Consider the following 23,050-nt stretch of genomic DNA (forward strand, 5'->3'; position numbering starts at 1 on the left):
TGAGATACAAAGAAAGAAAATGTTGCAAGGTAACTAGTAACTATTTTAATTTCTAAATTTATATGCAAACCTGAAATTAGATTGTTAATAATGGCTTTCTTGTTATGTGAGTTCATAAAGGCCAGAGGCCCTTAAGACTTGGACTTATCATTCTCTTGAAAAAGCTTTTTATTTATGAAATTCACAGAACTTAGATTTTTCCAGTTTCCTTAATCTTTGCTACGATCTCAGTCTTTCATTTCTAACTTGAACAGTTATCATCTTGAGTGCTGTCACATGGCACCTACAGGGTGGCTGGGGGGTCACGCCCAGCCAGCATGGATTTAGGAGGGGCAGGTCCTGCCTGACCAACCTGATCTCCCTTTATGACCAGGTGAGATGTCTGGTGGGTGAAGGACGCGCTGTGAGTGTTGTCTACCTGGATGTCAGCAAAGCCACTGACACTGTCTCCCACAGCATACTCCTGGAAAAGCTGGCAGCCTGCAATGTGGGCAGGAGCACTCCTGGCTGGATGGCCAGGCCCAGAGAGCCATGAATGGGCTGCATCTGGCTGGTGGCCGGTCACTAGCAGTGTCCTGCAGGGATCTGGGTTGGGCCCAGTCCTGTTTAATACTTTTACTGATGATCTGGATGAGGGGATTGAGTCTACCATTAGAAATTTGCAGATGACACCAGGTAGGGGGGAGTGTCTATCTGCTGGAGGATACGAGGACTCTGCAGAGGGACCCGGACAGGCTGGATTGATGGGCCACATCCAACAATATGAGGGTCAACAAGACCAAGTGCCAGGTCCAGCACTTTGGCCACAACAACTCCCTGCAGTGCTAGAGGCTGGATGGAGACTGGCTGGCAAACTGCCCAGTACCTAGGGCTGCTTTTTGAGTCAGCTGAACATGAGCCAATGTGTGCCCACAAGGCAAGAAGGCTAATGGCATCCTGGCCTGTGTCAGCAATAGTGTGGCCAGCAGGAGCAGGGCAGTGATTGCCACCTTGTACTCAGCACTGGTGAGGCCACACCTTGAGTGCTGGGTCCAGTTCTGTGCCCCCCAGCTTAGGAAGAATGTTGAAATGCTTGAACGTTTCCAGAGAAGGATAACAAGGCTAGTGAAGGGTCTGGAACACAAATCCTGTGGGGAGTGGCTGGGGGAACTGGGTCTGTTTAGCCTGGGGAAAATGAGGCTCAGGGGAGACCTTACCACTCTCCGAAAGTAGGACGTAGCCAGGTGAAGGACAACCTCCCAGGCAACTGGCAGTAGGATAAGAGGACAGAGTCTTGAGGTGTGCCAGGGGAGACTTAAGTAGGAAGAAGTTCTTCACAGAAAGGATGATTTGATACTGAAAGGGGCTGTCCGGGGAAGTGGTAGTGTCACTATCCCAGCGGTGTTTAAGGAAAGACTAGATGTGCCATTTTGTACCATGGTCTGGTTGACATGGTGGTGCTAGTTCATAGGTTGGACTTCATGATCTCAAAGATCTTTCCCAACATAGTTCATTCTATGAGTCTGTGATTCTGTAAAACATTGTGCAAATGAGGTGAATGGCTATGTCCTATCACCCTTCTGGAGTTTACCTTCTCAGACAGATTTGTGTATATAGATTGCACAGCAGAGGTTCAAAGACCTCCCCCCAAGGAAAAAAAAAAGAGATTGGGTACAAACATTTAAATGTATCTTGTGCAGGATAAATTTTTGACATTGCTTATCAACTGTAGTTTTTCCAAGAACTTCATCTTTTATAGCAGCACTGATCCTGTAAATATGAAGAAAGAGTGTTGTAGTGTTCGTTTTTGAGAGAGTGAGAGTTCAAGGCTGTTGAAGTCAGTTTGTGAGAGGAAAAGAAGAGAAAAAAGGAAAGACTCGATTTTTAGGAAATGATTGCCTCAGAGTACACTTTTCTTTTGATGTTGGCTTGAATACTGTTTCCACCATACAAATAAATTTTCCTTTCTTTCTATTAATTTCATATCATTGGATTTCAGGCAACAAATTTTCTATGCAAGAAATACATACACAAGGAGGTTTTAATTCTTTGCTCTCCTTTCCAAGAGCAAGTCTCAAATACTTACAGTTTGGGGGGGGGGTTAATACTCTAGTAAAGCTTTATTCCTTTATCAAAGGATATATGATATCCTTTGTTTGTTGGTTTCAAAAACCTTCCACAAAATAGGTTTCAAATACAATGCATGGCAGTGCCATTTTGGTTGAGTCCTGATGCAAAACATACAATCTATAAGGCTACTATACTGCTAAAGCCACATAAACTTCTTTTTAAAATTAAACATTTTGTTTCCTAACAGACAAAACCTGACATGGCATGTGTCATATTCTCATAGTACTATGGTAGTATATCTCAGCCATTTTAAAAATAACACATGTACTGTGCTGTAATTATTTTGAAGTGTTATAAAGTTGAAAACATTGTGTGCTATTTAAGGGTATTATTGCCTTTATTCTTCTTAACTGGCATTTTGTTGTTTCATTCCAAGTTCCTTCTCACTGAAAGAATTAAAGTTTTAATTGTTTTAATGTAAAAACAAGGAGATGTGTAACTCTTCCTAGCTATGATATCTAACTATTGAACTGTACAAATACATGTAAGTAGCACTAGTGATAACAACTGAAACCATGAAATTATGTTAGTATCTACTAGTGCCTATAGTTACACCAAGCCACCATGGACATTTTGTGTTTGGGGAGTGAATTACTTTGGGTAACAGAAGAAAAAGTGAATACTCCTTAACTTCTACACAGCCATTTAGTCCTAACTTCTCTCTCAATGATGCAATTTTACATAAAGTATTACATACTGTGTGTCTGTTTTTCACACATTTGGTTATGGATATATAAAATCATGGTGGAATGGAAACGAAGTGTTATTGCTTGTACTTTAAAATTTCTTATGTAAATTTCATGTATTCCTTTTTTATTATGCTCCAAGCTGATATGCAGTTCTTGTTATTGTTGCCTTTATCTTCACATAATTTTATATTTTTATATTCCAATTTTTCCTTTAGCCTATAAGGATGACTCTGACTTGTTTCAGTCTTCAATGACAAAGTATTAATTCTTAATCTATAGGGTTGCTCTGGACTTATGAACTTATTCCCATTTCTAAAATGTGTTTTTCTAGAAAAGTGTCAGTGTATTTTGATCTGATAAATAACATGCATACATTTTCTCTAAGTCTACAAGTCAAACATATTATAAGACCATGTAATAATCTCAATATTCAAACAATTCCTTAGTGACCTTTAATTGCTTGATACAGCCAGCATCTACTTTAAGAGATTGGTCATGGTAAGTTTATCAAATTAAAAACATCTTCACATTAAGAAAGATATGACACATTTGGCACATGGTACTTTCTATGTTTTGGGGGTTTATTTTACCTTGGATATTTTACTTAGCTAGATCAAAGCATCTTTGTTATAGGAGAAATTCTGAATGTACTTGTTGCTCTCCAGTGATAGAGCAGCAGATGACAAAATGACTGGTCACAGAGAGTTTTTCATGTCTTCTAGGCCATCAATTTTTCCGTAATTAAACACTCAGTAGGAGGCTTGCAGTTTCTCTGTTTTATGCAAATCCTAAGCTGAAAAATTACCTGCCATTTTTAGGTGAAATAGAATTTAGTAGATTTGTGAAGTAGTTATCTTAATTAAAAGGAAAAATACTGTGTGGTAACTCGGTAATTTTCCATGTGAACTTCATACAATTTTAAATTTAAGGGAAGGAAAAGTATAGTTGCCCTTACTTTAGCATGGAGGAAAAGAATTAGAGAGACACTCCAATAAAAACAGCGAAATCTGTGAGGGATGGAGAAAAGAAACTGGAAAAGGCAGAATAAGAAAAATAGCTTCAAAATGTTAGGTCGCAGAGAGTCGAGAAAAACCAAGCAAGTAAACACTTTCTGCAACAAGCCTTGTGTTCAGTGCTAAATGCTTCCTACCTCTTCACCGCCTCCTGCTTCATTAACAGTACCAGCTGTCAACAAGAGACAAACACCCCAGAAAAGGCCTTGCCCTTCTGAATGACTGAGATTTACTCACTTATGCTTTCCCCCAGGATGTTCCACAGTCTTTCTTATCAAGGTCCCAAAATGTTTCAAAGCCCATGATGTACCCCAAATAGAGAATGTTTTGTGTGAGTTGGTGGATGGTATAAGGAATACAGCTGACTTCTAGCATGGTGTTTCCAAGCCATCATCCTGTTCACTGGAAGACTACCCATGAGCACAGAGCCACAGGCTCTAGTTCATGATTTCCTGCTGTAATGCTAAAAGTGAATATCCCCCCAGGCTGTGAGAGCAGGGGAAATTGCCTCACTGGGCTCTACTCTCTCCTTACTCATGGCTTTCAATTGCCTTCCCACAGTCTAAATAATTTGGTTTAGGCTTATGAAGTAGTGTGAATTAATCTCCAGACTGACTTTATTTCACCACTTAGTGCTAAGCAGCTAGCAAAAGAATTGTTTTTTTTTACTGAAGCATATCTCATTTTCTCATTGTCTTCAGTAAAAGGAAGGAGCAGAAAGGTGGACATGATTATCCATTATGATTATCACTTATTTACATCTGCTTGAAATTCTAGATGTTTGATAAGTCTACTTGTTTTATTGAATATGAGAACAACATTTTTTCATTAAAAGCCAAAATTTTTGATTATTATTTTGGTACATCTTGCTCTATTAATGCAGTCTTTAAGAACATGGTGGTTGTCACATATTACCTGCTAGAAGGCTGTACTACCTTCTAAGTAATATAATATTCTGTAAGTTCTAAGCAGATTAACCTCTGGATACCCTTTGCATAAAGATTTCAAGTACGCAAAAGCTTATTTAAATGGGTGCAACACTTTCTGCTCATATATTTACTTGTGGGATGCATATGGCAGCAATGTTGCAGCTATATGCAACACATTCCAGTGTTGCATAAACATTTACCTGTTTCAGACCTTTCAACATGAGCAATTGTAACTTCCTTCCTGATTCGGCATTTATTTGCAATTATTTTTATTGTTAGAATAAGTAAAGGCAATATTGGATGCTGTCTAAGCCATGCAGGTCTATTAGAATCAGTTCTTTTGTTCTCCAAAACAGTTCCAGCTGACATTTATGGGGTATGTCTGCATGTGGGTGAGCAGAGCTGCTCTGCCTAGGTCACAGGGAGCACAACCCAGTCTGTAAATGGAAGAAATCCAGCATGTGCCTGTGCAGTTAGGTGCTTTTAGTTTAGAAAAGTGCAGTAGGCATCACTTCCTTCATCATGAAGGAAATTTCAATTATAATTTACACAAATGCCTGCAGAATAGGTCTCAAGATTCTTTTAGGCAGATACAATTGCTTGTATTCATGCAGAAAATCCCTGTTCTCTGTCATGCCCTTGGTTTTAATCTCCATAACATCCTAGCTGGGAGAAATTCTGTCTGTAACTAGCAAAGCATAAAGGCAACTTCATTTACAGTAACTAGGCCCTATCCAGCAGTTATTGAACACACCCAAAAGAGAACCCTTTTACTCTGGAGGCCAAGGGAAGGAGACAATCTTCCCTGAGACATGGTATTGTCAGCTATTTCAAAGTCGTTTCAGGAGGCATGAGTTAGGGAAGACTTTAGCTGTTCTTCTTATAAAGGTAGATAGAATGAAAAAAGGTTCTCATTAGAAGGGTTAAATTCCTTACTCAACTAAGATATCCTGGGAAATGTACTGCTACCTTTCTGTGCCCACTCCCAGCAAACATTTTGAATGTAGGGAGTTTGAGTTCTTATGTAGGTCAACACAATGTAGCTTTTCAGTTTCCAGTTTATAGAGATAATGTTGTCTCATAAATATAAGTTCTTAGACTGAACACTAACTTGGTAGTTTCCACTAATGTTTTCTACCCAGTGTATCAGCTTGGTTTACTGATAGTTTTTATATCACATGAGGGCAGCTACTCAAAAAGCTTAGAAACAGATTTTGAATTTAACACTTGTGGGCAAGGTGTAAAGGCTGACAGACAGCTCAGCATGGGCCAAGACACAAGCAGAAATTCTTGTACAATGTGTTGCCATGAAAAGAAAGGAGACAATAAATTTGAATCACAGCATGGGAAGATGCAATGACCAAAATCTCTTGGCATCTGTCAAGATGGAGAAGAAAATATTGTGGTGGGGCACCCTGTGCACAGAAAAAATAATAATCCACTAGGTCAAAGTTACTTGTGGTTTACTGGGCACATAAAGGTGGGGTGAAAGATATGGTAGGTAGTTATGTGTACTGTCACACTTGAATAAAACTGGTGCTGTAGGACAGCACCCTGCCTGGGGAGGACACTGCCCTGCCCATGGTAGAGGCATGCCTCTTCCTGCTCCAGTGCAGCTCAGCACTGCTGCTCCCTGATGGTCACTGGAGCCAGCACCTGGTGCTCAAAGCAGAGCTGGAATCCAGCCCCTTCACGTGTGTGCCCCTGGTGGGCAGTGAAGGTCTGGCACTGCAGCTTGTGGGTGTTGCACAGGAAATGGTGGGTCTGGCTTCCAGGCTGAATTGAAATCATTGTTTTTGGGGCACTGAGGTTTTTGGGGTGCTAATAACGTCCTGCTATATTCTGAAGTGGAAAGAGGCAATCTGAAGGCATGTTGGATTTAAAAAATATACTACTGCGGTTCGTGCTTACTGCAGTATAAGTAACTAGCAACACAGTCTCCAAGAGTGTGTGCAGAAAGGGCTGTAGGTGTTACTTCTTCACAAAATATTGTTTCATTTGTTTGAGGACACAGGCAGAGAGATAACATGCCAACCGAGGGAAGGAATTGTTTGCTTGAGTGTTGCTGGGATTTTTTTTTGTTTTTCCTTAAGGGAACTGGATTTACTGTAAGGAGAGCAAAGTGGCAGGAAAGAATAAGGGAGTGACTGAGAAGAGAAGAAGAAACATACGGAGCTGCAGAGTGAAGGCAAAGTGTGAAAAGGGTGTTATTTAAATGTAACATTGTTAAGTTATTAGAGTGAATGCCTTATTGACTGGAGAATGTTAGCAGAAGTTTAAATAATTAATTGGTCTGTTAATCATTGTCCAAGTTGCTTTCTCTCGGGTGTAAGTAACATTGTTTCTTGGTTTTTGCCACAAATATTCAACAGGTAGAAGTGAGGCCTTTAGTATTTGCTATGGTAGTATGTGAGTATACTTCATAACTTTCTGTTCTACAAAATCATTGTCTGTAATAAAACTTATGGAACTGATGCACTGTGTGCTTTTAGGAGGGAAAAAACCAAACACCAAAACCACACCAAACCAAAACTACACCTCTGTCCTTATCCGATTAAAAACCTAAACTGAAACTCCAGTAGACGAGCAGTCATGATTGTCCAAAAGAATTCCCTGAAACTGATTTAATTTTTACCTGATGTGACTGCTGTAGCAAGGAAAGGTTAGTATGGCTGTCACCTCAAAAGGAATGGTGGGTGCAGTCATTAACAGGTGCCTCTCTCTCTTTCCTGGTAGTATCAGTATCTCATGCACCATTCTGAACATCAGATTAATCCCCAGCTTTTTATCTGTTCTCTTTTTATCCCTCATCCCCCACAACTCCCTTCTCATCAGGTTAACTTGTTTTCATTTGTGACAATCATTCATCAGTTTATTCTGAGTACTTCTACAGCCAAAACAGAAATCCATTACATCTATATAGCAGTTTAATCTCAACCAATAATTGCTCATTAATCTTGCTGGAAATACACATTTTCTTCAGCCCATTGCCAAGGCACAAGCTTGAGGAAAAAAAAAGCAAAGTATTTAATCAGTTTTTTAAAGTTTGTTAATGACAAATTCTGGCTGACAGATTAAAAAATTTGGTCCGCTGCATTGGGGTGCATTCAGTTTTTAAAAAGTGATTAACTATATGCCAAGCTGTCAAAGAAATTTTGCATGAAAAAAGAGGAGTTGTTAACATTATTATGTCTCTGCCCAATGATTTTATAATGTCCATTTTAAATATACATGGAAAAAAATAAGTCAGCATCATACAGTAATTTTCAAAGAGTGGAGTATTTATCTGTGAAAAGAGAAGCCTGAAACACCTTTTATGCTCACTCATACCCTCCGCCGATTTTTTAATCCCATTGGTTTGACTTTAAAAACACTTCTGTCTTTCCCTCTAAAATTTTAGTTGTATCTGCTGGTTAACTGAATTGAACAGATTTTGGCTTTTCTGTCCTGAAGAACTTCTCCTCATTCTTGCTCTCCCATCAAACCATGGCTGCATCCTGGGAGACTCAGTTTTCCAGTGCAGTTGGATTTGCTGACACAGGTAGGTCATGGCCTGGGTTGATTTAGAAGGCCCACACTTGCTAAATAATTCAACCTATTTTATGGCCACTTGCTTAATACCCAGTTTCTGTGGAGTTGGTAAAGTGTCTGACAAAAGGTCAAATTGATTGCACTACTTTTCTCTGTTGAACTTTTGCTGCTTCTTCATGCTGCTGTTAGTATATCTTCACTTCTGATTGATTTTCTTAATTCAAAAATTGATGCAAAAAAAGGTTTTTTTCTAATGAAAAAGCATGTTTGTCAATATTCTCCACTCCCTTTATGGATTTCTGTTGCGTTGTTACTTTGATTACCAGCTCCTGACCTGTTTATAGTCTGGTTTGCTTGAAAACCAAATCTTCGTTCTCCAAATGTGTAGTTTCATTTTAAAGATCTTTTTGAGAGCAGAAAGCAGCCTCATGCTTCCTGACCCATTCTGTATTTTTATATTCAGAAAGAGAAGGAAAACAACCTGTTGTGAGCAGCAAGTCTTTATTTCTGGTCAGAGATGAATTCCCAGATAAAAGGATACATTTCTTCTTTGCCTTGTGACATAAAGTCAGACTTCAAAAGCCTTTTACTTGTTCAAAGTGACTTGGAGGCTGAAGAAGTGACACTGTGAAAGACTGTATATGACACACACCACTGCTGTGCACTTGTTCTGTGCAAACTATTGAGTCTTGAACTCATTTTAGTTTGATAGAAAACCCATCATAATGTTTGACTATTACAAAGCTTCAGCATCACAGATGTTGAACTTTTCTTGATGCTTGTATACATCATACAAGGGTGAAGCAAGTGAAGCTGTGTTACAGACATTGTTTTGTGTTGTGATGATGAATTGTTTCTGCCACTGATCACCACACCAGCAATGGAGTACATGCCTGTAATAACACATTTTCACATTCTATTTGTTAGTTCCTTTCCAATGCAGCCTTAGACTTTATTTGCGGTTAAATACAGCAACTTTTGAGGATTTCTCTATTCAAACAGTAAATACTAACTAAAATAGATCCTATCATTCAAGTCCTCCAAGATTTTATACAGTTGAGCACATCCTCTCATTAATTTGGTTTTCCAGGATTCTGTGTTGTTGAAGTGAACTTTAATAAGAATACACATGTAACTGAAGCACCTTCCCTCCCTACATTTGTTAAAGTTGTCCTAGAAGGATGTGAACACAAACTCTGAACTGGCATCAAATTTTACAAATCAAATTTTGATCAGGAAATCTTTACTACCAACTTGTGTGAGGGAAGTGAATTGGTAGTCCAAGTGGAGACTGATGACAAGTGGTGTTCCTCGTTGATTGGTGTCAGGACTGGTGGTGTTCAGCATCTGTGTTGGCAATATGGACACTGGGACAGAGTTCACTCTTAGCAGGTTTGCTGATGACACCAAGCTAAGTGATGTGATCAATACAACAGAAGGAAGGGATACCATCCAGCAGGACCTGGACAAACTTGAGTGGTGGACCTTTGCCATCTTCATGAAGTTCAGCAAGACCAAGCACAAGGTGCTGCATCCGGGTCAGGGCAATCCCAAGCACTATAGGCTGTGTGGAGAATGGATTGAGAGGAGCCCTGTGGAGAAAGACTTGGAGGCATTGCTGGACATGAAGCTTGATGTGAATTAACAATACACACTTGTATCCCAGAAGGCCAACTGTACCCTGAGAAGCATCAATGAAGCAGGACCAGCAGATCAGTGGAGGTGATTCTGCCTGGCTGGTCTGCTCTTGTGAGACTCCACCTGGAGTGCTGCATCCAGCTGTGGAGTCCCAAATGGAAAGAAAGACAAGGACCTGTTGGATTGACTCAAGAGGAAGGCCCTGAAGATGCTCAGAAGCCTGGAACACCTCTCCAATGAAGACAGACTGAGAGACTGGGGCTATTCAGCCTGCAGAAGAGAAGGCTGCAGGGAAACCTTATAGCATCTTCCAGTGCCTAAAGGAAGCCTACAGGAAAGCAAGAGAGGGACTTGTTACAAGGGTGTGTAGTGACAGGACAAGGGGGAATGGCCCTAAGCTGAAGGATGGCAGGTTCAGTTTAGATATTAGGAAGAAATTCTTTACAATGTGCGTGGTAAAGCACTGCAACAGGATGCCCAGAGATTGTGGATGCCCTATCTCTGGAAGCATTCAAAGTCCAACATGGATGGATGGGGCACTGAGCAACCTGGTCTAGTGCAAAGTGTCCCTGTCCATGGAGGGAGGGTTGAAACTACATGCTCTCTAAGGTCCTTTACAACCAAAACTATTCTACAAATCTGTGATTCTTTCTTCTTATCTTAATGCACTGTATTCTGCATTGCTGGGCATCTAGTAGATTTTTCTCATGTTGTGAACAGGCAATGAAGCTATTCTGGATGACTTACCTAGCAGTAATGCCTACCAGTGCACTAATTTTCTTCTGTTTTAACTATAGATATTCAAGATGAAATATTATAAACAAATTGCAGGCTACAAACTAGTCTCATCTGTGCTCATTGCAATATAGCATAAATGCACATAGACGGTAGAAACAGAATATTCTTTTGAGGGAGAATTTCTTCAATTTCTCCTATATTCTCTGCATAAGTCAACAACCAAATATTGAAAACAAGGGGAAAAAATGCCCAGCGTCATGGCTTCTGGGTCCTCTTTTTATGCTTGCATTTAATCTTTATGACAGCGAGCAGTACTAAGTAGCACAGAATAGTACTGACCATTCAGCACTGCCTATGAGAGGTGGGTGGTGTGGGTTTCTTGAGAGACAGGTTATCCATCAGATCCCATGGTTCTGATGGTGATTAAATCATCAACAGAAAAAAACCATTCAGATTACACTGTGGAATAACCTACCTCTCTTTTGCCCTTTTTTGTCCCATCCCACTTCTCTAATGCAAAGCTCAGTGCAGCTTTCTGTAACAAGGCCCAGGTGATTCATGTTCTCTCCAAGAAACAGGGATTATCTTCAGCATGCCTTCTGAAATTGTTTTGCTTTCTACTCTATGACTTAAAAGTGGCTCACATTCTGCGAAGCTCTTCCTGAGTGTTAAAAACATTTAGCAATAATGCTTTCCTCAAAGCTGCTACAACGTAGTAAGAAATTCTTAGTAGTTCTTTTAACAAAGCTGGCTAGCAAATGGGCATGTTCTCTTCTTGCTTTCTGTTAGTGAACTGGTTATTCCCCCAAACAGGAAAATGGAGTAAGTCTTAAAGACTCTGTGGCCTGTAATACAATTTTAAAATAATTTTACTATTCATTGGTGTTACAGAACATAAAGAGCAAAAGTTGGTGGAAATAACTGCTCTCTCCTACTGTCAATTCAGACCCTGAAAAAAGGCTTTCTTCATTTATTATACAAGAACAAAATTTCCTGTTTATTCAATTTGCCTGAGCTTAGTATTTTCTCATGGAAGAAAAATTGTAGGGATCTGCAGGGCCACCGTGCCCAGTATCACAAAAACCTCTTGCTTATTCTTAGAGTGGTTGTCCCCATAGGGTTATCAAATCAAGAGACAAACATGAGTAAAATATAGTAAGACATTCTGACAGAGGCCTGAGATGTTCTGAAAAACATCTGAAGTTTTGCAGTATTTGAGGACTATTTCACGGTAACTTAGTGTCCCAGACCAGAAAATGTTAGTAGAGAAAAAGAAAAAATTCTGGAGTAATCTCTGTCTGCATATGCATAGATTGTCAAGCAGAAGAGCAGCAAAGAGTCCCCCTAGAAAGGGTTTAGGAGGGAAAAAACCCTACCACAACTCAGTACAGAAACTACCTCAGTAAATATCTTTATTTACTTTATTTCATTTAAATGAAATAAATGAAATAGTTTATTTCTAGCAGGTACAGCAGCTTATCCTGTGCATGACTGTTGGCTCACTAAACACATGAAGGATAGCACAAGATAACCTTAACTCTGGCCTTGGAACAACTGCATTGAAATGTTCACAGATGTATCTTTTCTGAAAACATAGATTTCGGTATTGATGTTTTTCAGTCAAATTGAATGAATCCACCTAGCTGCTACACTCTTGATGTTTGGAGATGTTTCAAATTATTCTTGATGAGCCAACATGAAAAAAGGGAATGGGCACTTGTGTGGATTAAAATGAGGTGTGGATGTTTGCATAAAAACACTTAATTGTGGTTCAGAGATAACTGTTCATGGGTTGCATGAATGAAAGAAAAATCGTACACCTGATCTCCTTTCTCAGCATTCCAACTAAAACACGGTTTTCCTTTTATTCCAGTAGCTCAGGAATAAATTGTACAGTTTCTTTCCGTTTCTCTCTGTTCAAAGTTTGCAAAGCTTCAGCATACAATGGGTCAAATATCAACAGAGCACTTAAGGAGTTGATCAGTTTTGTGTGTAGGAGTTTCTGTGATTCAGTTCTGTGATTCAGATACAGTAGGTATTCTACCCATATACAGTAACAGTATATGGGTTTGAAATGGGAATAGTTTTCCCCCACTTTCATCAATCATTTTTATGAGATAGAATCCCTTTATATAAAGATAGCAATCTGCACAAATGTCAAATGATTGAACAACTCTTTCAAGAATATGTGGCAATCCATTTTAATACCAATCATTGATTTTGGCAATGAGAGTGAAATCCCTTCAATTGTATTGATAGGTTAAATTTCCCTATTGAATATACTGCAAAATGGCCTGAATGTTGTGCAGTGCTGCAATAGATGCAATAGCTTTATAGTATCTGTTTTCTTATTTTTTTAACAGAGCTTTTCTGAGGTGGTGATGCATATTAGCTCATTGAAATGAAACAGGATGGCCCTTCACAGTATTTTAATAAAAGAGAACATACTCAGGCTGCTATGTTATTAAGTGTGCCTTTGAGATATTCTTGCGTGTAGAGTAGATTTTTTTTCCTATTAAATTGCCAGTTATTTGTGACCTTTAATGTATCACAAACAGTCTTCTTTCTACATCCTAAGCAGTGCTGGAGAACAACAATAAACTGTTGTATTGCTCTCCTTAAATGACACTTACAGCTTGGCAGTGTTACAAGGAAGCTGGTAGGTTTGCCATTCAGGAGCTAAAATAAAGGACTTATCCGTTGCTCCCAGCAACATTTTACTTCCTTGAAATTTTAGAGATACAATTAACTGTTGGATTTTCCCCTTCCAAAACTTTCAGCGATAAATAGCTGATTGTTTCCAATACTACTACTACTACTATTACTATTATTATTATTATTATTATTATTATTATTATTATTATTATTATTATTATTATTGTAGTTGGCCTCGGCAGATTTTTAAAAGAAGTTTCTGATGCGAAACCTGTGAACCTTCTTTGGTGCTATCTGTTTCTTCCCTCCCTTTTGGGAGGATGCTGAGGACAAGCCCTGCACCTATGTCTGCCCCAGGTAGCACACACAAACCCAGGCAAGATTGGTAGAAGCCAAATCAGCTACTTTTTTGTCCTTTCAGACCCTGAAATGCTGCTTTTCCTCCCTCAACGTGTATGCCATGTCCTGTCAAATCAAGCAAAAGTGACCTCAGCTTCATTGTGACATTTTGAGAGAAGGCTAGTGAAGTGTGCGGTGAAATTTTATGATTCCTAATCAAAAGTGGTAAATATTAATGATAGGGGATGTTAAGTACCTGGTCACTGGGGTTCAGAGAAAGGGATGGCCCTATGTAAGTAGAAAGGAGCTGGTTTTTTTTCAGATCTGTACTGAATATGGAATTTTAAGAAAAGGCTAAAATGCAAGCCTCTAGTCCAGTCCTGCAGCCTTTTACCTAATCATTGGCAGCAAGTAACAAAGGCTGTGTGCAAGGAATTCTTTTAAAATTAAAATGAGTATAAAAATGACATTAAAAACCTTGGGAAGGGCTCATTTTGCAGTCTAAGCTGACAGTTTATTCACACAAAGTATTTGAGTATGAAACTTAATATTTATGTGAAAAGGAAGGCTATTTTGCCTGAGAGGATCTTTATATACAAAATAATGGAACAGTTGTTTTCTACCAGCATTCAGATCACAGAGGTGTTGACCAATGGAAATCAGTGTACTGAATAAGGCAGTTTAGCAAGAAATTTTAGGAACAAGTTAAATCCTTTTGACTTCAGCAGAATAATTGAACCACTTTACATTTGCACCATGCCAAAACCACCACCAATCTTTTATGGGCATAATTACACCTATGGGGGGGTCTCGCCTGGGGTTGTAGAAATTTGCCATGAATATTGAATTTCATTTCCACCTTTGGCATCTTGATCCTTGACCCACAAGCTCTCAGACTTCAGGGTGCACACAAAGTCTTGCTGCATTCAGTGGCAAGTAATGCTGTACATGGATTTGTTCCTAGCAATGTGGTTTGGAGCCTCAGAGTTGTTCCCATTGGAGGCTGGGCCAGGCACTTGTCCCTTAGATTGTGACCTTGTCACCTGTTGCTGTGCACACATCTAAAAATTCAAGAGTAAGTTTTATTTTCTAGATGACTGCATATTTTAAAGTTTCACAGCTTCAGGTCATACAGTCTGCAAAGCAGACATTTAAAAGAAAAGTTAAAGAAAGAACATATGCCCCAAAATGTAATGTTTTGCATTGTAAGAGACTAATAAGACCTGTCAGACTCTGATGTGGAGTTAAATCCATTCAGTGTGAAGTTATGCTATGCATAGAATCATAGAATATCTGAGTTGGAGAGGACCTACAAGGAACATCAACCCCTGGCCCTGCACAGGACAGCCCCAAGACATCACACCATGTGCCTGAGAACATTGTCTGAACACTTCTTGAACTCTGTCAAGCTTGGTGCTATGAACACTTCCCTGAGGAGCCTTCCAGTGCCCAAGAATGCTCTGTGTGAAAAACCTTATTCTAATATCCAACCTAAACCCCTAACACTTGAATGACTTCAAGTCATTCCTTTGGGTCCTGTCACTGGTCACCACAGAGAAGATATCACTGTTTGCTTCTCTGCTTCCCCTCACAAGGAAGTTGTGATGCAATGAGAACTCTCCTCAGTCTCCTCCAGGCTGAACAGACCAAGTGCCCTCAGCTGCTCATCATACAGCTTTCCCAAAAGTCCTTTCACCATACTTGTGGATCTCTTTTGGATACTCTCTAGTAGTTTAATGGGGCTTTTAATATTGTGGCGCCCAGAACTGTCCTCAGCACTCGAGATGAGGCTGCCCCAGTGCAGATCAGAGCAGGACAATCCCCTCCCTTGCCGGGCTGGCCATGCTGTGCCTGATGTCCCCAGGACAGGGCTGGCCCTCCTGGCTGCCAGGGCACTGCTGGCTCAGATTCAAGTTGCCATCGACCAGGATCCCCAGGTGCCTTTCCCTGGCGCTGATTCCAGCCTCTGGTTCCCCAGTCTGTCCACACACCCAGGACTGCCCCGTGCCAGCTGCAGAACCCGGCACTTCCCTTGCTGAACTTCGAAGGGTTGGTGACTGCCCAGCCCTCTAATTTGTCCACCAGTAGCCTATCGACTTCCCTCAATTAGAAAGCCTAAATGCCTATACCTGTGTGTGAAGACTGATCTGCACTCTGGTGGGGAAAAGAAAAATAAAATAAAAATTGCTGCAGACGTGTGGCAGGGCCGGGGGCTGCAGCCCCTGCCCGGCTCCCGGCCCGCTGTCGCCGAGGGCGGCTTCCCCGAGCCGCTGTCGCGATCGGTGCTGCGGGGGGCGGCGTGGGCGGGTCCGGCGGTGCCGGGGGCGCGGGGGGCTCGCCCCGCCGTTGCCATGGAGCCCTTTGTGCCCGCGGAGCGCCTCCCCCGGCCCGGCCGCGCTGCCCCGGCCCGGCAGCTGCCGCCGCTGCCCGCGGCCCGGCCCCGCCCGCCTCAGCGCACGGCGGCGCGGGCTGCTGCTGTTGTCGGCCCCGCGCTCCGCCCGCCCCGGCCGCCGCTGCCCCCAAGTTTCTTTTTGTAAGTGTTAAAAGGAGAGGGGGAGGACATTAAAAGGAAGAGTAGAGCTCCGGAGCTTTCTCCCTCCGGAGCGGAGGGAAAGTCGGCTCGGCGGTGAGGAGGCTTCCCAGGGCGCAGCGAACTGATTCAGGAGATTAATTTACAAGTGGGCGACAAAAGGTAAAGCTTGAAAGATGGATCGCTTGTGTGAGATGGAATGGGAGCTGTCGTGGAAAGGTTTATGACTTGTCTTAAAACGTCACTTTTGAATGTCTTTCGGATGATTTTCGACTTCAAAATGCTGTAATGTAATCTCTTACCATAGGTAGCATAATTAGTCACATTTTGGAGTTCGCGGGAAAGGCAAGAAAGTAAATGTTACTCTTCAGTATGTTATTTCCCCCAAATGCCTCGTGTTCTTATTCAGCAGCACTTGATTTGGCCGCGGTTATTTCTTGGTGCGACCCGTCTAAAACAAAGCTTTAAGTAATTCCACTGAGTTATAATAATTCAACCAGCCGATCGTCCTTGTGCAAAAATGCCTTTCTGTACATGCATGCTTTTGAGTTGGCAGACCTGTTGCTTTGTACTTTCACCCTAGAAAATGCTCTCAGTAGAATACCATATACCCATCTCTCTTTTCAAATTATAGTCTTATGTAGGTGAGAATGGGATTTGCATTTTTTATAATTATATTTAGCCTTTCAATCTTTGCTGGAGGCTTTTCAGGTAGATTTTTTTTTTTTAGATGCAGCAGCTAATTTGAAATTCATTAGAGATAGTAAAAATAATGCATGGTTGTGACTTGTTAGTTTCATCTGATGCTGCCCAAGTCCCAGGGAAATGTGACTGACTGTTCAAGGGATTAAATGAATGAATTTCATGTGGAAGTCAGTTGTGTGGAAAAAGTCCTGACAGCCTTCTTTTACACAGCTCTGTATTGTTGTTAAGGTAACAGTTCAATAGTTTTATCTTTTGGCTGAATAAATGAAATACATAAAATGTAAAAATAAACCACCCTTCCTTATGTCTAGTACTCTCCACTAACAATAAGTAAAGAGGTTTTAGAATGTGTTGTTTTTATGTATTTTTCCTGAATCAAACTTGCACTGCAAGAACGTCTTAATGTGGAGTAATACTGTTTAGTAGGTGACTGTAATTAAAGGAGTAAACATGTATTCTCCCAAAGTCCATAAGGACTGAAATACGTGACTTTGGGGAATTTTTTTTCTGATAGAGTTAGTTTGTATCAGTTGAATAGGAAACAAAAAGTTTTCTAAACCAAAGTGGTATAATTACTCAATGTTATGGTAAGTGCTGGGGTGTTTTGTAGTGTGCGTTTGGTTTGTTTGTTTTTCTTTTTTTTTTTTCTTCTGCTAATCTAGGGTATTCATCTTTCTTTAGGTGTTCCCATCTTTATTAGACCAATAGAACTCCAGTACTTATTTCAAGACCAAATTTTATTTCAAAAAATGTTTTGTAAAACAAATGTAACATTTGACTAGTACTCAGTAGTTTAAGTGCTGTGTGCGATTGATCCAAGCTTTTTCTCACTTGATCCAATTAGTCATTTAAACTGTTTATACCAGTAGATTGATTTTAGTAAGACTGCTTATCTTGTTCTGTGGTATTTTTCACTTGATTGTGGCATCTTAAACCATGGATTCTTTCAGTAGCTTTCTAATTGCAGACAGTTTAGTTTTAGTGGCTTCTGAAGTTGTGTGCAGAAACTGGGTACCTTCTTCCTCTCCCTCCTAAGATGTGCTGCATAAAGGCCCCAGTTGGTCTGAGCGGAGGGAAGAACATTAAAGTGACTTAGAAACACTCATGAAGTGCTTGTGAAACCTGTAGTGTCAGAGCAGTACCTGAAGTTGTTACAGCGGTTAATTCCAGTCTCCTTTTCTAAAGTGCTCTGAGTCAGGTGTAGAAATAAAAATTCAGTGAAGTTCCTAATACAGTGTGCTCTCAGTGGAACCTCCTGCGGTTGATAAATATTTCAAGAAGCTGAAAGTTAGTGATACATTTTAAATGCACTGCTAAGCTGAGATACTTCATGGTCCTTTGCATACACATTTGCATTATTCATTTGTGCTGTGCAGGTAGATAATGGGCCAAATCTATCTTTGGTATTACTCCACTGATTTCTGAGTAACTGAGCTAATTCAACCATATGTGTACATCTTGCTTTTTGGAAGTCCAAGGCAAAGTCAGAATTACATTGGTGATTTTATTATACAGGTAAGAATTGTTTGTACCCTAACTATTAATGTTTGGTAGGTTAAGCATTTCTTCATTAGGGTAATTGTAAGCAGAAGGTATAATTTAGTTTTTCTTCATTTTTTTTTTTCTGAAAAAAAAAACCCCATGGTTAATGTTTAGTTGCAGAAGTGACTGAGAGATGTGATAAACCAGCTTTCTGTCATTGGTAAAATTTCATCCTAATAACCTACTAACTTAATGGGTTAGCCTTGACACACTTCTTTGTATCATGATACACACTCTCTACGTGTTTTAAGCAGCCTTTCAAGCCTGGGTCCATGATACTGATGTGCTGCAATTGTGTTTATGTGTGTATACAACCTGTACATATATCTCTATTTTAAATAACTAGGTACTTGCTTTAACATACAATGAGAGGCAGAGGTAACAGAAAATGGAAAGCCTTGATCCATTTGCATGGACTAGATTTTAAATGCTGACTCTGAGCAGGCCATTCAATGGCAGAGTATGTAATGCATTTGATGGAAGCTACTATCCTTACATTTAAATCTGTATATGAAAGAGGTTATTTTTTGTGGGGGAGCTTTCTTCCTTTATTTCCTTCTTTTAGGAGATAATGATGTTGTAGAAACTTTAATGTCAAATTTAACTGTTTAATTTTAAGAACCAGAGAGATCCTATCAGAAGACCCTTAGCATGGGGCTCATGCTATTATGAATAGTTTCTGCCAGAGATCAAAACCTTTGTATGGCATTCTCAGAATGCTCATTCCAGTAAGTGGCTTTTGAAAAAGCTAACCTGAAAATTTAAGCAGCAACTTTGTCCTGCCAGCTGTGAACACATGAAAAACATCTCTGTCAGTGTTGAGTGCTACAAAAATGTGCATTTTTAGGGGTCTGGAAGAAAAAGTAGGTGGAAACACAACTTTCATTTCACTCAGTTGAAGGAAGGCTCTACTTAATACACCCTATGTCTAACATTTTCTAATGACAGTGTGCACAGCCATCTTATTCCGCAGAAGTCCTTCCTTAGTGAAGCAAATCAGAACTTGGGAGTCAATAAGAAAATCACTTATACGTTCAGGATATTGCCAAGGAATTATCACCATTGTCTGTAATTCCTGTTAAGACCAGTTTTAAAATTTTATTCTCGGTGGAATGAAACATGTTGCAATTAAATAACTTTTGCAGCTTTAGTAGTTGTCAGAGAAACTAAGTCTTGGGACACCTCTCTCTTCTGTGCCAAGAAATTCTGTAGAAGTCTATTGAGAATGCAATAAGTAAGCATTTATTGACAATTTTTTATCCAAAACTACAGGCAGAGAAATATTATTTTTTTGAACTGTTGAGCAGTTACATTAAATTGTTTAGTGATCAGCAGGCACTCAGATGTCATCACATTTTTGGGGATTCTGGCATCGGTTTTCCTGGTAGTGATGAATACTGATTTTTTTGGTTTTTTTTTAAGAAAACTTGACTTCTTTTAAATAATATTACCATTGAGCAGGTGTCTAAGATATTTTGATTGTGTAATAAATTAATTAATACTGATTATTGCAATTCTCTTAGCTTTTTACGAGTGTTTTGTAAGGATATCTACATGTGGAGTGGTACTAAGCAGTCAGTTTGCAAACTGAGGGCAGAAGATGCCTTTGCTTTCTAGTATCTTGTTCTGGCATGTACTCAGGGCTATTTCACCTGGCACAGGTGATTCCTTGTGATGTTTGCATGCATGGTGGCTCGAAGATAATGTTGGTTGCCATGGTGGGAAAAGGGCAGTCTGCTTGTCCAACCTACTGGATGGCCCAGCAGACTATAAATAAGTAACAACATTTCTTCTGCAGCCTTGCTTGTGCAGTTGCTCATTTCTATTTTGTGAACCCATTGCACAGTTGGAATTTGTAGTAAATCTGAACTCTAATAAGTTTGCTTTTCTGTGTTTCCAACTCTTTCAACTTTCTTAACTGGCAGAGTTCATGAATGTGTAAAAGAGATATGCCTGACACAAATCTCTTGCACAGAGGATTAAAATGACTGCATCCTAAATAATGTCAGAGGGGTGTTGTTAACTAAAATGTAGAAAACAATATAAAAGTGTACAGGAAATATTACACACTTGTAGAGTTTTTTTGCAGTTAATGGCCATCGTCAGAAGAGTCAGTATTTTATTGCTGAGTCCAGCCTAGCATGAACTTTCTAATCATGATTTTATCTTTTAAAATCTTGAAACCCTTAGTTGTCACAAGATGGCCTTTAAGCAATAGAAAAATCAGCCTGTTGCTGGAAACTAACTTAGAAAACCTAAAACATTCTTCTAATGCAAGAGATGGTTAATTGACAATAGATAAAGACAAAGAATTAAAATAGAAGGATAGCAAAGATTTTAAGCAAACAAACAAAACCCTCCAAATCCCTATAAACAGCTCTGCAATTTTTTTTAAAGGTTACAGTGCTGCCTGACTGCCCTGCCCTGATTTTGGGATAGTTTTCTTTTGGCTCCCCAGTTGACACCCTCAATTGGCTTTTTATGTAATAAAAATTGAATAGTCTAATTTCAAATTGAGAGTCAAGCGTGCAAATGGCTCCATGACAGCTTTCTGTGAGGAGCGGGTTCTCATCTTTGTCCTTGGTCTGTGCTCCTTTTCTCCACCTCAGTCTGCACAGTGGCTCTGTTGTTTTTCATTGTCTTTCTGTGGCATTCAAAGCCATTATGTATTCACAGCTCTATACTGCTGAGCTATGACTCTTTTTAAATAATTCCCACCTAATTGATACTCGGGCACATGGGTAAAGTCCTTCAAAAACGCTCCTGTCAGCCTAGTCCCTGCCATTAGCTGGGGAGGGAGATACTCCTCAGTTCTCATGTGAAATTTAGAGCCATTAGGGAGGGAAGTTCATGGCTGCTGAATCAGAGGAAATATTTTTAGTGATCTGTCTCTAGTACTTTCTTTTTTTTTTTTTTTCCTAATGAACTTGATGATATTCAGTCAAAGCCACAAGTTCTCAGATGGTTTAAAATGAGGTATCAAGATCTGCTGAAATTAGAGGAATTTTGCTTACTTACCAGGAGGTGGATCTGTATTTGGTTGCCTTATGTTGCCCTTGTAGTTATGGAAGACTTGCCTGACCTGATAGAATCTGTATGTTTTGTTGTGCTCTTGCTGAAACTGCTACACAACTGCTTTAAGTAACTTCAACCATAGTAAACTGCAGCACATCTTGGCATATCCTGTGGAGGAGGTGAAATGTCACCAGTTTTATCTGCATAAACTGTATTTGAAATTATGTGTTCAGAAGGATGTAATTAAAAGAGGAAAGAAAATAATATATAAACTGCAAAAGCCCTTGGGCTTTCCTAAATAACTTTACAGCATCCTCACCACATTTGTTCCCCTCTAAACAGTCATAAGGGTAGACATTGCACTGGGAGGGTATGTGCTTGACATTCATAAAGTTTCAAACACTGATGTATTTTGGGTTTAATTTTAACCAAGCACAGATGCCTAAAAAGTCATTTCCAGTAAATGATTTGCTGGTGCTGGATCTGATGAATAACTTGTGTTCCCTAATCTATTAATTGAAAAAACACATAGAAAAGAATTTAGAGCAATTTTATTTTAATATGATTGTTCCTGTGTGAGATTAATACCACATATGAGTATTGAGTAACCCCATCATTAATCATATTTCCTCTTCATAATTCTTTTTCTCAGCCTCAGTTCACTGTAAGGCTATATATGCTCTTGTCCAGCAATGATTTGTGATTTTCCTCACAAATAACAGAGACTGTCTATTCAGTACCAAAATATTAAATGTATTGAAATTGTAGTTACAGAGATGGAGAATTTTCCTTCAGCAGTAGCATAATGGAGTGTATAGATTTCTCGGACATTTTTGTCATGTGAGTTATTTGTATCCATTTTTGAGGAGGTCATGTTATACCTCTATTCTCCCATTACTGCTCTTGTAATGCGCTGGCAATCCATGGTTTTGGTTTGGTTTGAGTTTTGTTTGTTTGTTTTGGGGTTTTGCTTGTTTGTTGGTGTTTTTTGGGTTGTTTTGTTTGTTTGTTGTTGTTTTGTTGTGTTTTTTTTTTTTGTCTGTGTTTTTATGATTATTGCTTAAATTTTGTTTCATAGATGAAATAACTACTTTGTTCACTTTTGAACTGTAATGTAGTTACTGCTGTGGGTACCCTATGTACTTTGTTTCTAATAAGTATCTACCACCAAAAAATTATTTAACTATTTTTTAATATACCTATAGTAGGATTTTTCAAGTGTCATTGCCCCTTTTCAATAAGCTTCTGCAGTACACATACAGTGCTGGATTATATGAAGAATGATATTAAGATTAGCCATGTCCAAATTAGCTCTGCATTTAAATAGGAACTTTACCTAGAATGTGCATCTATATACTCCCTCAGTGCTCTTTGCACAAGTTGTCTGTCTTTGTAGAGTGGCATTTCACACAACATTAGTGCTAACAAATTATTATTTTCACAGTATCTTTTAGTTTGACAATATTTTATTTTCACTGTGTTTAATGGTAGTTTAAAGTATATTTTTTAATTAGTGTTAAATTATTATAATGAACATGTGCAGTACATCATAAATAAGTTATTTCTAACATCGTATGAGCTCTCTGGTTTATACTGTAAATTTTGTACAATGAGAAC

The 23,050-nt window shown here is 39.4% G+C and overlaps 1 protein-coding gene and 1 long non-coding RNA gene across 6 annotated transcripts in view; one reads left to right on the plus strand and one right to left on the minus strand.

The window, feature by feature from the left end:
• Positions 1–23,050, plus strand: part of CTNND2 (catenin delta 2) — a 638,555-nt gene that overhangs the window by 201,647 nt on the left and 413,858 nt on the right. Inside the window, exon 1 of one of the 5 annotated variants that reach the window (XM_064428454.1) lies at positions 16,052–16,174. The exons of 3 other annotated variants lie outside the window; for them this stretch is intronic. The gene's annotated coding sequence lies outside the window, so the exon portion shown is untranslated. One more of the 5 variants, XM_064428437.1, reaches the window with a different exon arrangement.
• LOC135305156 (uncharacterized) lies at positions 9,498–15,885 on the minus strand. The gene is made up of 2 exons (XR_010366432.1): positions 15,771–15,885; positions 9,498–14,702 (listed from the first exon to the last, which is right to left on the minus strand). It is a non-coding gene; the product is annotated as an uncharacterized LOC135305156 (long non-coding RNA).

This window comes from Passer domesticus, chromosome 1 (assembly GCF_036417665.1).
Source record: "Passer domesticus isolate bPasDom1 chromosome 1, bPasDom1.hap1, whole genome shotgun sequence".
NCBI lineage: Eukaryota > Metazoa > Chordata > Aves > Passeriformes > Passeridae > Passer > Passer domesticus.